Source organism: Rattus norvegicus, chromosome 14 (genome assembly GCF_036323735.1).
Source record: "Rattus norvegicus strain BN/NHsdMcwi chromosome 14, GRCr8, whole genome shotgun sequence".
Lineage (NCBI taxonomy): Eukaryota > Metazoa > Chordata > Mammalia > Rodentia > Muridae > Rattus > Rattus norvegicus.
Genome location: NC_086032.1, coordinates 94,954,705 through 94,972,339, shown reverse-complemented (window position 1 = coordinate 94,972,339; position 17,635 = coordinate 94,954,705). Strand labels below are relative to the sequence as shown.

Genomic DNA, 17,635 nt, shown 5'->3' with positions numbered 1-17,635 from the left:
AGTTTTCCTACTATCCCACAGAGAACCAGAAGCAGTTCAGCCTCTGTTCTAGAGTCACTTTTCTGGCCTGTCCCATCTTTTCTCTCTCCTCAAAAAGTAAGATTTATTGTGGTTATAATTTTTGTGCCTGGCTTATTTCACTTCTCATAATGACCTAAAATTCCACCCACACTGCAGTAAGTGACAGAATTTCACTGTCTTATTGACAAAGAGTGTCAAAATCTATTCTACATGAAGTGAGCCTTCACCAGCTGTAGCACAAAAGTTGTGCTTTGCCCAAAATGCCTTTCTCACAGTAATTTCGTTGTGCTGCTGCTGGGAAGTAGACTGGAACTTCTGTAGACAGCACTTCAAAGACTAAATCTCCTAACCTGAGGTTAAAGTGTCTGTGAATGGAAGCTTCTTAGACATTTTCTTTGCCACTTTCAAATATCAGTCTTAAGATGACATTGTTAACAGTTGTATCCTGTTTTACTATGTCATTTTGAGTGATAGAGGATTTGTTGAACTCTGCATCCCATCAAAGCCCAAACCAAAATTGTGAAGCAGAATGTTTACAATAAGCTATAGTTAAAAAAACATTTGGAAGTGAGCAAAAGACATGCCATGAAAATGAATCAGAGAACGAAAATCCTCTCTAGCTAATATGTAACTAAAGAAAATATCTCTGCCAATAGAGATAGAACATTTAGAACATAAGGAAAAACGTATTCTGAAACCAGAATTGTATTTCTTTCTTGCTGGGTTGAGCCTCAGACGGAGAGATCAAATGATACCCACTATAATTTTCAGTCTTTGGGGTTATTGTTTGTGTTAGTCAATGTTCTGTTTCTGTGAAGAGACACCATGACCACAGCAACTCTTATGAAGGAAAGCATTTAACTGGGGCTTGCATTAACCTGGGGCAAGCAGGCAGACTCAGTGCTAGAGAAGTCGTCAGTGTTACATCCAGATCTACAGGCTTTCAAAGGGATATTTGAAACCAAGCCTGTGCTCCACAGCAACACACTTCCTCCAGCAGGACCACGCCTACTCCAAAAAGGCCACACCTCCTAATCTTTTCAAACAGCGCCACTCCTTGGTGGCTAAGGATGAACCTATGGGGCCGTTCTTATTCAAACCACTACACTGCCTTTGGGAGTTTTCATTGCTGGTGGGCACACCCGACACTCTGCTGCTGTCCACATGCAGTTCATAGTTAGCTGTTTACCCTCCCCTTTCTGATGCCACAAGTCATCACCTCCTAGTCCTGAAACCATCTCCTTTGACTCAATCTACACATACTGTTCTTTTCCAGCAGCCTCTAGAAATGACAAAATTATTTGCATAGTTGGCAGCTTGCGAAAGGGGACTTAATTTTATAAAGATACTTAATTTCACTCTACAAAAAGCAGCATTCCATGAAGCAAGATAAAAGCCACTTTTAATCTCTAATTGATTCAAATACTTTTTTTTTGTCTTTTAGGAGTTCATATTAAATTACCAGAGTTACTTTTTAACAGCGCTGCAGTCTAGAACTTACATCATGATTTCTGCTAAAGTCGCTGAATGGAAAAAGAGTACTTGCTAGGAAATACATGAAACATTCATCATTTAAAACTTTCCATCTGGCTCGTATCCCCACTTCAATTCTCCCTTTCCTCGGTTAGAAACTTGCCTGCAAAAACTGGAAGATGAAAATTCATGACACTGAAAAAGAAAAGCAGCAGACTACGTCTAGGATTTGGGATGAATTTACACCATTTCAAAAGCATATGGAGTTGAGTTAGAGCACACAGGTAACAGCTGATCTTATTAAAGCCTTCCTGCCTGAATGACTTTAAGTATTTTGTTTTCTCATTTGGTTCAGAGACTTTAAGAATTCAATGTTTATTAGAATCGTAGGCAGTTGCACAGGTACAATGTACATATGCATTTCTAGGAATAGTTTTATTGCAGCTTATCTTTAAAGTCATTCCTGGATTTTCACAAGATGACAGAATGAAAATACTGACACAAAGAAGGCAGGGATAGGGAGAAGCCTTGGCAGAAACTGCTTTGGGTTGACAGGATTCGGAGGCTAAAAATGCTGGCTTGCATACCACCAACCAGATCAGAAAGTATAAGAAAGAAATCCCAAAGGAGTAGAAATTATAGAGAAACAGTATGTGCATGAATTCTAGGATTAAAGTGAATACATGTGTCAAGTAGCTCTTGTGCCCATTTTTTAGTTTACCGATTTTTATGGATGAATACAGGGTACAGCATAGAGTTGAATCTATGGGTGAGATTTATCACAGAAGAAGGATATAAACTGAGTCAGCTAAAGAACAAGATGCAGAGTGGAGACAGAGAAAGGCAATGATAGGTTTGTTGCTGGATGTGCTTAATTGCAACTCTCATCAAATCACCATACCTGAGAAGCTCATTGTAAACTGCCCGCCCACCCCCAAGCAAGTTTTTCTTAAAATTTAGTTTTATTTTTAATTATGCTTCTGAGTGATTATGTTTACATGAGTTCCCAGACCAAACTGGTGGCTCATAATCATCTGCAACTCTAATCCTAGGTCATTCATACCCTTTTCTGGCCTCTGTAGGTACCAGTCACACACATGGTAAATAGACCTATATGTGGATATATATGGGCACTATATAATAAACGAACTAATTGCCCACAATGTAAATAATATAATATTGCAGTGATTGTGGAGTCTTTTGTGGGTATAGACTGCTCATCATTTCATATATATATATATATATATATATATATATATATATATATGTATAAAATCTCCTACTGAGGCTATCCCACTGAGATGGGACAATTGGGTTTCTTATTACTATATAGCTATTCCCAGTCGCAGCAAAGCATCTCTAAATACAAACTCACAATGGTGTTTAGTCAAGCAAATTAACAGAAAAAGGAATGAAATTACAGAAGAACACAGTAATTAAGGTTATTATCTAAAGATACATGCTTAGGTAGGTTACTGTGTGAACGTGGCTCACTTTCACTCAACACGTATCACAGAGGAGACAAGTGACTTGTAGGCATGATAAATGCATTTGTGATTGGACCAATTGGAATTACATGGTCTGAAGTATTATAGATTTATCAGTCTTGCTCAATTGTTTCCAAAAGTTACTCAATAATGTTGTCCATGTATCTAGTGGAGGGTGGCATAAAATTAGATTGTGTGTAACTCCAGGCAATTGGTCTTTGTCCAGATGCATTTTTCTATCTTATGATAGTTTTTTTTTTCCGTAAAACTTAGAACTCATTGAAACAAGTCACAGTCCATTAGCAATCTGTTCTTATACCACATACCTTTGTTTTATGGTGTGAGGACTTAATTTTCAGGACATTTATCTAAAAAATATTTTAAAGATGCTAAGAAATAATAGCAACTATAGTCATGTAAGTGCCACATGCTAGCCAGTTGTACCATTGTTTTTCTCTTAGCAAAGATTATCAGCATTTCACATTAAAGTCACATTTTGGTGTATACTTAAGGATGTAATGGTTGAAGGAATGGATGCTGATATGATATAAAAAAATAAACAGAAACCTACAAAATGGCTTTCAAATACTTAATGCATTCTCCTTGCATTGCAGCATACATGACAGTCAGTAGAGATTCACAGCGATTTCCTAAAAATATTCTGACAGTGAATGACACAGATGGCAGCTACTCTCAGATTATAGTAGTGATCACAAGATGTGTTGCCTTCTCCATCATAACTCAGTGCAACAAAATATGGAGACAAGACAGGGAATTCTTTCAAGACCGGTTAGCGGTTGATGCAGTTAACGCTCATTTTTAACAGTCGTCTTCCTCCTGGATTCTGTCTTACTGCTGGCTGTGTGTACCTCCTCCTCTTAGTATTCCCCTACTCTACGGAATACAATTGTATTCACTTTACATATTTAAAAAATTTGACTGAATAAACACATCTTCAGAAGCATAGATAGTTTCAAAATGCAAATATTATAAGGGAGAAAATGTACCATGGCTCTTTTAGCAGAACTATTTGTCCCTTATAATTTAGATGATAGAACTTTTTATAGCAATGTTCTAAACAAGTTTTTTTTCCTTATAGATATTGCCACAACAAACACACATTTATAATGGGGTATAGTGTGAGCTTTTGACACAGAGACTCCGTGTGTATCTGTCTGATAGGATAGTGGCCTATATTCAGCAGTAGAGCTATTCTGCTTCTGATGCAGACACTCAAAAATCAGCTTTCATAGTTTAAGAAGACAGTAGATGGAAACATCATGGGTAAGACCATGAGTGGGAGTGGAAGAAATAAAAGATAAAAACAGCTGTCTTAGTTTGCTTCTCATTGCTGTGATAAACACTGCAACTCAAAGCAATCCAGGTGAAGAAAGGGCTTATTTGGTTTGAAGGGTGTGGTTGGTCCACTGTCACAGGACGCAATGCAGGAACACAAGTAGGAACCCAGAGGCAGGAATTGAAGCAGGGACTGTAGAGGAATGTTGTTTAATTGATTGCTTTTTTTATGCAATCCAGGGACCATTTGCCTTGGAATGGTATGAGTGTACTAATCTAGGCCTTCCCACTTTAAACAGTAATCAAGAAAATATTCTACAGACCATAGGGCAGTCTAATGGAAGCAGTTCCTCAAATGAGGGCCGTTCTTTCCAAATGAGTCTAGTTACTGTCAGGCTGACAAAAATGAGCTACTATAGCCACTAGTAGAGAACTTGAAGATAGAACAAAAAAGACAAAGATAACACTAGGTAAGATGTCTTCCACAAAGAAAGGAACAAGTACCTGGTCATGCCAAGTAACATGTTCAGCCTGTCTGAAGAAGGACCAGAAAAACTAGGGATAACTAGCGGTGCATACAGATGTTGCCCCTGCCTGAAACTCAAGTTGGAGGTAGGATTCAGCAGCCACGGAACAGTAGCTATCATCTCAAAATAGTAAAAGAATCTGTAACTGAACTAATTCCAACACCCACAGTCCTCCTTCCTTCCCATTGACCAGAGGAACAAGTGGTCAGATTGCTGGACTGTGGCAATGTGGAAAGAGATGGGAAAAGGTCGCACCCAGCCTGTTGGAACTAAACAGGAGAGGAACTATCATTACTCACAGACACATCTGTAGATGATGCAGATACCGTGAGTTCCTAGCATAGGGAAAGCATCTTGATGGGAGCAATAGACACACAGGCTACATAGAGTGTATTGCAGGCAACAGTAGAAGTGTGGTAAAGGAGACTGAAACCAGACATTGCCAACGTTGCTCACCTTGGCCTAGGCAGAGAGGAGCGAAAGCTTTGTGACAGAAGTTAGCTCAGTATCTTGATAGATACTAACATACAAGGAGAAAGCCATTTCCCACCCAACCAGAAAAAAAATGCCAACTGGATATGATATCTTTTACTTCACTATAATGCTCATTTGTCACACACACACACACACACACACACACACACACACACACACTCAAATTTTATTTTATTTTCATATTTTCTAAATTAAAAATTAATACTTTTAGCATGTATACTTTAGTACTTCATACTTAATTCCATACAATACCTTATGTTTCATTAGAAAATGCCCTTATACCTGCCATTCTTCCAATACACAATGTGTTCTCTGCTCCTTTCCATTCCTGTCTTATATTTTACTTCTTTTTCTTACCCTATTCCCTTCTTTCTTTATTTCCTATCTCCCATTCACTTTATTATTCAAGTATCTGCAGACTTTTCCACATTTTCCACATCCCAGCATCCCTGTCTTTAAACCTTATAGAGATCTAAATTAAGAGTCGTGTCTCCTCTAGCTAATGGTGACACTGTCAAGCTACTGTAAAGGGCTTCTACTGCGTTGGACTTCTCCACTGAATATGAATCCACATGAGGCCAATTGGTCAGGAAGATCACAGAAAATAAGAGAAATAAATGCAGTGGATAAACGTTGTCTCCCTTTGCCCTCACCACTAGGGTGTGAGAATGTAGCTTGGGCATGTGAAGCAGGAGACTATATATTGCATTAACCCTATGTCGCCATTGGATGCTGGGCTTGTGGGAATGGCCAGTGCACTGCTCAGCGGGTGGGAGACTGTAGTCTGAGTGAGAAATGAGATGTAGGCTGAGGCCAAAGCTGGGGCTCCCTGACTCTTGGACATCCAGTCGCTGCTTGAAATTATATAGACTTTGGACAGAGAGGACCATGTGGGCCTGTAAGGAGAAGCCAAGGGTTTCCAATTCCTGCAATTCCAGTCTCCACTACAAGTTGTAGGGAGTTGGGAAGAGAAGGGATCCCAGACTGAGAATGGTGAATCAGGGTAGGGTAAGGGAAATTCCAGTTTAGCTCAGTGGCAATGCGTCCAGGGACATGGAGGGGCCTTCTGCAGAAGACTTACGCATCTCCGCTCTGTACACAGACTTTCTCCATGTTCCCATGGCGGGTCTTAATGAAGGAGATGGTCCATGCTTATCCATGCCATTTATTGACTGTTCATCATGGAAAATGGGTGCATACCACCTTTTCAGGGTGGAGAAGAGATTAAATACCTTTTCTAAGAAGGAATGGCCAGGAAGCCAAGCTTATTGGCTAAATCCTCAGGGGCTCTAAATACCTTATTAACATGGGAAACCCTGTTTTGGGCTACGTGCACATTGGTCACATCCCTCTGTGGTGAGTGTGGTCATGTGTCCTGGCCCAGGAATCTTTGTAGGGAACAGAGAGACAAATGCCATCCTCACATGGGTACCTGGGTGCTGGGGTCTCTGAACCTACTCAACCTTACCATGTTTCCTGGCACGGTCCACTGCCCTATAGATAAGGAACGCATGGTACAATCCTGAGCTTATATCCACCTCAACAGACCCACAAAGCACACAGAGACAAGAAGAAGCTCTAGGCGTTACTCTACTATGTCGTCCAAACATGATTACACGAATCCAGCATTGGGAAGTGCAAATGATGGGATAGCTGCAGTGCCCTGAAATATTTCCTGAACGACTTTTGGAATGAACCATGACTACAAAACAGACTCATTATCAAACCCAGGAAAGGCGGTTCCTAAATCACTTTCAGATTTATACAGAAATTCGCACAAGTAGGTGAAAGATTTGTAACTCGGAAGGAGGATTTAAAAAACACAAAGGAACAATTCACAAAAGTAATTGAGATTCTACAAAAGAAGCAAATGAAAATTCTAGAAACAAAATAATTGATAAAAGAAAGCAGAAAGCAGCATCAGAAGATCAAGGCAAGGCAAACAAATAAATTTCAGAGTTAGAAGACAATGATTGACAATGTATGGAAATTACATTGTATGCAAAGGAAAGTAATGGACATAACCGAGGCTTCCAAGAAAGTTTGGAGCCATCCGGTGGATCAAACCTAGGACTGCAAGGAACAGAGGAAGTGGAATTTTGATCTTCAATTTTATTTTTCTTACCCGTAGCATACTATTCCATTATATAAACACACCATGCTTTCATTACTCGTTCATCAGTTGATGGACGCCTTGGCTGCTCCCGTTCCCTGGTGATTGTGAACAGACCACCAGTGATCAGGAAGCAACAGCCATGTCTGTAGTAGGATGTGGAGTCCTTCAGGCATATAGCCAAGTGGTATGGCTGGATCATTGGTTGATCTATTCCCAGCTTTTGGAGGGACACTCTCTCTGATTTGAATCCTGTCTGTACCGGTTTGTGCTCCCATGAGCAGTGAACATGTCTTCTTTCCTCACATCCATGCCAGCGTCTGTTGCCTTATTTTAATTTCATTTACTCTGACTGGTAAGATGAGTTCTCAGAGCAGTTTTGATATACAGTCCCTTCACGGATGTTAATCATTTCCCAGGGACTAAGCCATCAACCAGAGTACACATGGAGAGACCCATGGCTCCAGCAGCATATGTAGCAGAGGATGGCCCTATCTGATATCAATGGGAGGAGAGGCCCTTAGTCCTATGAAGGCTGGATGTCCCAGTATACGGGAATGCCAGGGCAGTGAGGTGGCAGTGGTGGGTGGGTGGGGAGCACTGTCATAGAAACAGGGTAAGAGGGGATGGAATAGGGGATTTGCAGGGGGGGGGGAGCCAAGAAAGCAATAACATTTGAAATGTAAACAAATAAAATATCCACTTAAAAAAATCCTGAAAATTTTCAGACATTGGTGTTTCTTTTTTTTTCTTTCTTCTTTTTTCTTTTAGAAATTGCTGCTTATTTCCATGCCCCACTTTTAAAGTGGGTTTATTTATTTCCCCATGTGTAGGCTGCCTAGTAACTGAAGTTGTGGTATCCTTTCTGTGCAGAAAGTTTTTTTTTTCATGAGGTCCAATTTGTTGTTTGTCTTAATGCTCATGTTAATGGCATACAGTTCAGAAAGTTTTTATCCACTGCAAATAGTTTGGTCTATTTCCTACTCTGTCCTCTGTCGTGGACAGCTATTAGGTCTTATGATAGCGTCCTTGATGTCTTTGGAGTTGAGTTTTATATAGAGTGACAAGGAAACATTGAGTTTCATATTTCTAGATAGACTATTCAAGCTGACAAGTACATTATGCAAAAGCTGTGTTATTTTCAATGCATATTGTTAGTATTGTTGAGAAAAATCAGTCGGCTTTAGGGGTGTATGTAGGTATATATGTAGGTTTTTAATTATATCCAATTGAATAATGAATCCTGTCTTTATGAGAGTACCATGCTGTTTTAATTACTATAGCTCTTTAGTATAACTTGAAATTTAGGATGTTAACACCCCTCTTGGATTTGTTTGTTAATTTTGAGGATTGTTTAGCTATCATGGGCCTTCTGTATTTTCATTTGAAAATTAATGTTTTTTCTTTTACATTCTGTAAAGAATTTCATTAGACTTTTGATGGAAATTGTGTTGTATCTTTAGAGTGCTTTTGGCAGGATAGCTGTTTCTCCAATCTATAACTATAAGAAATCTTCCCCCTTTTTTTTTCATATCTTCAGTTTTCATCGTTCAAGGCTTTCACCTCCTTTGATTAGATATAACCTGAGACTTTTATTGTTGCTGGCGATTTCTTTCTCAGTGATTCTCTCTTGTATATAGCAAGAGTACTGGTGTGTGTGTGTGTGTGTGTGTGTGTGTGTGTGCGTGCGCGCGTGTGTGTGTGTGTGTGTGTGTGTGTGTGTGTGTGTGTGTGTATTTTGCATCCCATTTCTCTGCTGAATGTCTTTATCAGTACATCAGTACTGTATGAGTGTTTGGTGAATCTTTGGAGTCTTTAATGCATAGAATTGTATCATCTACAGATAAAAATGTTCTTGGCTTTTTCCTTTTCTATTCATATCCCCTTTATTGTCTTCACTCAGGATGATGCTTTAGGTACTACATCTCCTCTTAGTGGACCATTACCTCTGTGCATGGAAGCTCTTTGTTTGTTTGCTTTATTTATGTGATTATATATTTTGTTTGTTGGTCTTCTTTACTGAGCCACAGAGGCTTCATATAAAATTGATGCCTGTACCCATCTGTTGAAAAGAATTTCCTGCTTTTTTCAAGCAATTTTAGGCAATTAAGTCTTATTTTGAAGTTGTGGAACCATTTTCAGTTGACTTTTCTACAAGGTGAGAGGTAAGGATCTCCTTTTGTTTTTCTGTGTGTTGAAATCCAATTTTCCCACTGATATTTGTTGAAGGTACAGTCATTCTCTTAGGGAACATTTTTGGTATCTTCATCAAAATGCCGGTAAGTATATGAAAATACCTTTAGGAACCACTTTAATTTGTATACTATTTAGAAAATAATATTTGCATGGTGAAATGGTCTAGGAAGTGAAAGTCTTCTACCAAAACATAGGCATATGAGGCTGATCACTGGAACTCATATAAAACTGGAAGAAGAGGACAATGTTGCCCTTTGATCTGTACACATGTGTGGTGGTACACAACTCCCCTCTTATACATCATACATGCAGGCATGCACACATGTGCACAAACACACACAGAGGTGGTGATAATAAGTCATCTTTTCTAGATACTTAAACTAAACTAATTAATTGTCATAAACCACGGATGTGTAGTGCAGGACATTTGAAGATATTTTGCTGTGAAGCTGTGCTCCCCTTATTTGTGAACCACCTCCTTCCCATGCCTTTGTTACCACTGTTCTACGCTGTTTCTTTAGGATCTGATACCCCTCTAAAGCCATCCATATTGTTTCGTATGTGTGTGTACTTGAGCTGTGTACAATGGGTACATACAACTTTTTAACTTTTAATTCCTTCATTGTATACTTATAAATGTCAAATTTAGTTCCAAATCCTTTATCAGAAAAAAATTTGTCCCCTAGTATATACTTTTCTATTTTTGATTTCTGGTCCTCAGTGGTAACTCCAGTTGTCACTTTTTTTTCTAGCAGTTAACTGGTTTGCCACTGAGCACACTTACATTGCCCTGTTGATCTATGGAAATTACTGTTTCATTCCTGATACAGAAGATGATAGTTTAATATTTTTACATTTCTCTTATCTATACCTGCCATCTCCATGATAAAATTGTGACTTTCACCGCCATTAATGTTAAAAGTATATTGATTTTTCTAGTATTAAAATATTTGTGTACTTTCAATATTTGTCACATAAGATTATTTTATTCATTTTAGTTTTTATGATTTTACTTTAAATTATTTCTTTTTATGATTATTATATAATTATATAACCTAACTCCCTTTTCCTTCCTCTAAATCCTCCCATATACCCCTTGTTGCACTCTTTCAAGTTCATGGATTCTTTTTTCATTAATTGTTACATATGTATGTATGTGTGTGTGTGAATGTGTGTGTGTGTGTGTGTGTGTGTATGTATGTGTGTGTGTACCTGCATGCGTATTGCTATATACCTAAATAAGACCTATATAATTTGTATGATGTAACTTGTATGCATATGTTTGTTTTCAAGACTAATTGGTATTGGAAAGCCAATTGATGTGCTTTTCTCTGGGAAAAACTATTTTTCCTTACCTTAGCATTTCTTAGTTGCCTGTGGAGGACTGAGGCCTTTAATAGGCTTTCCTCAGCTCACATTAACATGTAGATTGTGCTCTGTTTTCATAATATGTGCACTGTGTTTTATTTTCTCCCATCAGACTTCCTCATTTGAGGCATGATTTAGCTCTTCATTGTTATTCTGCTGTTTATTACTGCATATAATTTTTAACTTTGTACTAAGTGTGCTGTGGAACCATGAAATTCTGTAATTCTGAGACTATTATAAGTCCACCACAGATGTGACCCACCGTAGAAATACCAAGTGAGGGCCACTGATCTCTTTCTATGTAAAATCAATTCTGAGTACTATACATTGGTATTGAAGACATTCACTCTGTGGAAAATTCCACATTCGTGTTTATAAATTGAGTTATTAAAAAAGATCTCTCATGTTTTAATTCAATGTAATAGTAAGAGAAACTTGTTATAGTGCACAGTCCCTATAGCACTTTTCTGTAGTTGTTGAGATTTTATCATATAAGCAAGGAACACACAGATCTACGTATGAACAATGAACTGCTCCTAACACAGAAAGGCTGAAAGAGATTTTGTCTTTTTAAATGTTAGCCTTGAGAATTCTGGTCCTTCTGAAGTTACTCTAGTAAGTGCTTATTTTCACCCAATTTCATTTTTTGTGTTGTGTTTTTACCAGCAAGAGAATTTTGTGTTTTTAAAAACATTTCTGTTTTAAGTTAACATATTGCAAAATTGTTTTTCCTGTGGTTGCTATAGGCTTTGAAATTGTGACTCATTCCCATCTGTGATCTTGTCCCTGTAAAGATTATAGTTGACAAGTTGATAACAACAGTGATTGTATAACAGGCATTGCAACTTTGCATCAGGAAAACAGGAAAATATTTCATACAAAAGCACACGGAGCACTAGGAAATGTGTGTGACATTAAGTGTCTACCAACCAGGTGTAAAAATAACAGAAATGAAGAAATGGAGACTTTGGAAGAAAAATATAACTCGCCAAAAGAATCGAGAAGGTGGGAATTAGAGGGGAAAGTCCAACTGATGGGATTACCATTACCACAAAAAATGAATTACTGCAAAATCCTTCTATGAAAAAGCAGAAAATAGATGAACAATATTCATGCGATACCAAGAAATAAAAAAGGGGAGAAAACGGTCCTGAAAGTGGATGAAGGATTAGAAGGGCAGAGGGATGAAAAGGAAGGGTAAACTTCTCAAATAAGGAGGAGCAGCAACTATGGAAACCAAGATGGATAACATCAGTTTTCTGGAAAAATACAAACTACCAAGTGTCCAAGAAGAAATATTTTTAATTCTTTTTATGTTCTGAATTTCTTTTTTATATTTTTTGAGAATTTTATTCGTGAGTATTTACATCATTTCCCTCACTCTTTCTTCACTTTCTCAAACTTATGACTTTTAAAATTATTATCACAGACACATACACACACACGCGCGCGCGCGCACACACACACACACACACACACACACACACATAAGAGGACATTTAAAGTTACTTAAAATTTCAGTATGCAGGTGAAAAATTAAGGAAGTATTTTAAAAACATATTCTACTGAGAAGGGCTCACAGACCATGTCTCAACGCATAAATTTTTAATTTATTAATTTTTTGACAATGTTATTGGAAATATTATAGGGCACAAAGCAGTTATAAATCTCCCTTTTACATTTATGATTCTAGTAAAATTGTAATAATGGAAGTTATGGTAGCACTGAAGGTAAAATTATAGAAAATTAGAGTAAGGAAATGCAGAACTAAACTAAAATTCTAGCAAAAGCATCTAGAAATTCAAGAGTGCAACAATTTAATCAAGGAGGCTTCACAATTAGAGACATTTTGGGGCTGGGGAGATGGATTTCTGGGTAAAGCCTTTCCTGGGCAAATATAAGAACCTGATTTCAGATTCCCAGAAGCCACATAAAAGTACCTTGTTAAAATGTGTGTCTATAATTCCAGTCCCACTATAGTGAGGTGGGAGGTAGAAAGTAAAGAATCCCCAGACGCTTGACAACCACATACATGGAGTCCACCAAAAGGCACTGTCTTAAACAAGGTTAAAGGGCAGAACTAACACCTGAGATCGTTCTCTACTTCAGCATGTACGCTACAGTACAGACAATACCTGCATTTTTATACACAACACCTTCCACACACACACACACACACACACACACACACACACACACACCCAAACACACATGCACACACTCAGGCAGCAAAAGTTCAAGATATTAAGATGGACATTAAGTAATCCACTGAATCAACCAATTACAGAATCGAAATATAACTGTGTCCATTTGATGTTGAAAAGTTATCTCATGAATTATAGAATCAATTCCTTTTATTGCTACAATTAAATCAATAGCATTGATAGTGGATTTAGCCCGCTTCATAGATAGTTTAAAATGAAGACATTTTCATTATTTTTTAACAGACAAAATTGAAGAATATCAACAGAAAAATAGTCATTAAAACATTATAAAGGTAATGTATCTTATATACAGAAGAATGGCCCTCTTTCAACAAATACCTTAAAAATAATGGCAAGTAGAATAATTCATGTCATATTTTTCCTGGGGCGATAAGAGTCAATTTTTGTTCATTATAAACTAAATAGGTAGTAATATCAACAGACCCCACAGTTGGGCTATGTTCTTCCTCCAGGAGTTCTCCAGTTAAAGTCCTCAATTGTGTCTAATCACTTTTCTGTCTCTACCAGTCATTGCTAAGTCTGAACTCTGAGCCCTTCCTAACCCTTTTATAACAATCTGTAACCTTTAGTTATAATACACAACACAACACAGGACAACACAACACAAAACACATACATCACTATGTGAAATATTGTAGAATGTGAGAATTAACATTAATAATTCAGGTTGGAATTAAAGAATGCATAATTGCCAGTGGCAGTTCGACCCAGTTTCAAAGAAATGATAATCAAAAGTGCTTGGTAAACTGAAGACAAGGACACGAACTTAGTTTGTGAATTTATTGTTATTCAATAAATTCTGACTTGTGGATAGGCATAAATGTGTCTGTCTACATACAGGCATGTATAAACACATGTCAGGGTTTTTGGCATAGTGCATTCATGATGAGGAAAATATTAGTCAACTTTGGGATAACCATTCAAAATTAAAAATAGAATAATAAATTTGTATTATGAAGGGAAAATAAAATCAGGAGGTTAAACCATCCATACCCAAAATACTAAGTTAAGAGGTGAAAAGGCCCAAAATGATAAAACAGAAACAAAAACTCAAATAACAAATGCAAACAATAAAACAATAAAAATCAAATGAAAAATATGTGAGGGATGAGAATTTCAGCACTGCAATTATGACAAATATAACAGAAATAAAATGAGTATTTTGTAGTATTCAAAAATGTAATTTTAACTGATGCAGGATCTCATATAGCCCAGGTTGGCATTAAAACTCACAGTGTAGCCAAGGGTGACTCTGACCTCCTGATTCTCTTGTATCTAATTCCACAAACTAGGAGCACAAACATGTACCACTATACCTACATCAATGAAGTTACACAAATTTAAAATTAATTGACCTGTATCTAAATCACATAGTTATAGTGACCAATTTTCTGCTGTGTCTGCTGACTATTATACTGAAAAAATCAATATGGAATGTTTCTGATATGGGAATATAGAGGTGTTCAAGCTTTTATCAACTGTTAAGTAGTCATAGCTTGCAGGGATGAGGATTCTGGAAACTAACCAGTCTCTAAAGCTATCTTGAACAAGTGACTTTTGAGTTCTGTCACACAGAATACAGTTGTTGAGTAGAGTTGAGAAGAAAACCAAAAATAATAAGTCAAAAACTTCAAGTGAGCATGGATTTGAGAAGAATTACCAATACCAAAGCAAATGGTTTTCATGGGACCAGTTTAGAAGAGTTCTCAGTCACAGATGCTAAATAAAATAATTATGACTAAGTTCAAACAGTTCAAAGTCATCATAAATGTACTTTAAGAGTACTACAGCAAAAGCTGAACAAAATAAAGAAGTAAATTTAGTATATGGAACTGAATTCAATAAAGAGATTCACTGGAGGAAAACAAACTGAAAGGATGATCAAGATAAAAAGCTCAGTCAGCCAACTGAAAGGAATAGTGGAAAGTCTCACCACTGAATGGGTCAGAATGGTGAGTCTGAAGCTGGGTAGAAGAACTAGTTAGTATTAACGAAAAATATCAAACATATGAATAGAACATGAGAAATCTTCAGGACATCACAAAAAGATCAACTCCATGAATCATGTGAGTAAATGAAGGAAAAATTACACGAGAGAGGCATAGAAACTATTTTCTGTAAACTTACACAAGAAGAAAGTTTCTGAGCATAGAAGACACTGGAAGGAAAACTACAGACTAAAGAAAAAGATAAACGCAGTCCAGGGTCCACAGAAGAAAAATAGACAATACTAAGACAGTTGGTCTGAAAAAGTGTGCAACATGACACAAAAAAGAAAACCCCAAATGACTATAAAATTATACATATCCTTCAATTAAAAACTCTAAATATTCCATGCATGTCCTTATCTCATTTAGAATGATATTTTCAAGTTCCATCCATTTGCCTGAACAATTCATGATGTCTTTGTTCTTAGTAGTTGAATACCATTCTATTGTGCAGATGGACCACATTTTTTTTTATCCATTCTTCAGTTGAGGTACGTCTAGGTTGCTTCCAGTTTCTACCATGAATAAAGCTGCTATGAGTGTAGTTGAGAAAGTGTCTTTGTAGGATGGTGGAGCATCTTTTGTATATAGTTCTACCTCAAGACCCAGCTATACCACTCCTGGTAGAACTATTTTCAGTTTTCTGAGAAATGCCAAAGTGGTTGTACAAGTTTGCACTCCCACCAGCAATGGAGGAGTGTGGCCCTTGCTCTACATTCTTGCCAGCATCTTCTTTTACTTGAGTTTTGTTCTTAGCCATTCTGATGTGTGTAAGACAGTACCTCAGAATTGTTTTGATTTGCATTTTCCTGATGACTAAAAACTTTGAACATTTCTTTAAGGGCTTCTCAGCCATTTGAGATTCCTCTGTTGAGAATTCTCTGTTTAGCTCTGTACCCCATTTTTAAATTGGGTTACTCAGGCTGTTAGTGTCAAACTTCTTGAGTTCCTTATTAATTATGGATATTAGCCCTCCATTAGGTGTAGGGTTGGTAAAGATTCGTTCCCAAGCTGTAGGCTGCCAAATTGTCCTATTGACAGTGTCCCTTGTCTTACAGAAGCTTTTCAGTTTCAAGGGGTCCCATTTTTTAATTGTTGATTCTGGAGTCTGAGATCTGTTCAAGAAATTGCCTCCTGTACCCATGCGTGAAGGCTATTTCCTGCTTTCTCTTCTATGAGATTTAGTGTATCCTGTTTTATGTTGAGGTCTGTAATGATGCACTTGGATGTGAGTGTTGTTCACGGTGAAATGAAGATGCTTGAGTCTCACTTAGAAGGGGGAATAAAATAATCATAAGAGTTCGAGTGAGAGTCAAAGCACAGCAGCTAGAGGAGTCCGACGGTTGCCAGGTCAGCCATGTCATCTGAGTCTCCTTCGCTGCCACCATAGCCCCCACACATGAGACTTCTGTAGGGCTATTGGATACCCCTTGTGCCCAGCATTGTTCTCCATCCACGATGAAGGGCAATGTGGTCCCTAGCCCTCTGCCTACATGCCAGACACTTCTCAGTGATGGTGCAGGCTTTGCAGTGCCCTGTCTACAAGGGAGACTGTAAATGCTTCTGCCGTTCCAAGGGTCATGGCTTCATCATCCTTGGTGATGGTGGTCCTGACATCTTCTTGCACATCTCTGATGTGGAAGGGGAGTATGTTCCGGTGGAAGGTGATGAGGTCATCTATGAGGTGTGCTCTATCCTGCCCAAGAATGAGAAACTCACCCACCTGGCACCAGGGACCACACATGAGACTTGGTTCAGGCACATCATCGGCTCCTAGGAACCTGCAAAACATCCTTCTCCTGGGCTTGAGGGAGACTTTAGGGGAAGAAGGAGCAGAGCCATCCTGGATATAACATTCTACCATACAAGACGGTTATGGCAAGCATGGTCCCTTTCAAGCATTTCCTGGAAGGAAGAGTTGCGGTCAGGCAAGAGGTGCTCTCAACCACCATCACAGCCTCCAGCCATTGCAACAAGCTCTCACTGTCTAAAAAGCATTAAAAGCATATGAAAAGGAGAGACACCTCTGGAGGCTGAGTGGAGAGGGTGCAGTCCCACTGGGGTAGGCCAAACGTGCTATTTTCCCAAATGACCCCTTCAGCTCAAGCCTATAAGGACTACTCCTGGAACTAGAAACAGAGATCCTGAGATCGATTTGGTCCCCTGAGGGATGTCACCAGCTGGCTCCATGAGACTTTCTATGAGCCAATGCCCTAACTTGAGACCAGGTCAGTCCACCCTCAGCCTGGCTGGTTGGGTGAGAGATGGCCTATGTATGTGGTTTATGTATGTGTGGAGCTTTCCAGGGGACTTTACCTGTTGGTGCCTTTGCAGCAGGTGTGTCTCCACCTTCTGGGAAAGACTAACCCTTAGGAGCTCTGCCCTAGTACAGTAGCCTGGGGCTGGGCACTGACCCCCCTCCTGAGAAGGCTGGGCTTGCTCACTT

At 38.4% G+C, this 17,635-nt stretch overlaps 1 protein-coding gene and 1 pseudogene across 3 annotated transcripts in view; one reads left to right on the top strand and one right to left on the bottom strand.

Moving 5' to 3' along the window:
- Vstm2a (V-set and transmembrane domain containing 2A) overlaps nt 1–17,635 on the bottom strand; it is a 243,931-nt gene that overhangs the window by 144,850 nt on the left and 81,446 nt on the right. The window lies entirely within an intron of this gene.
- Nucleotides 6,998–16,966, top strand: Carhsp1-ps1 (calcium regulated heat stable protein 1, pseudogene 1; annotated as a pseudogene).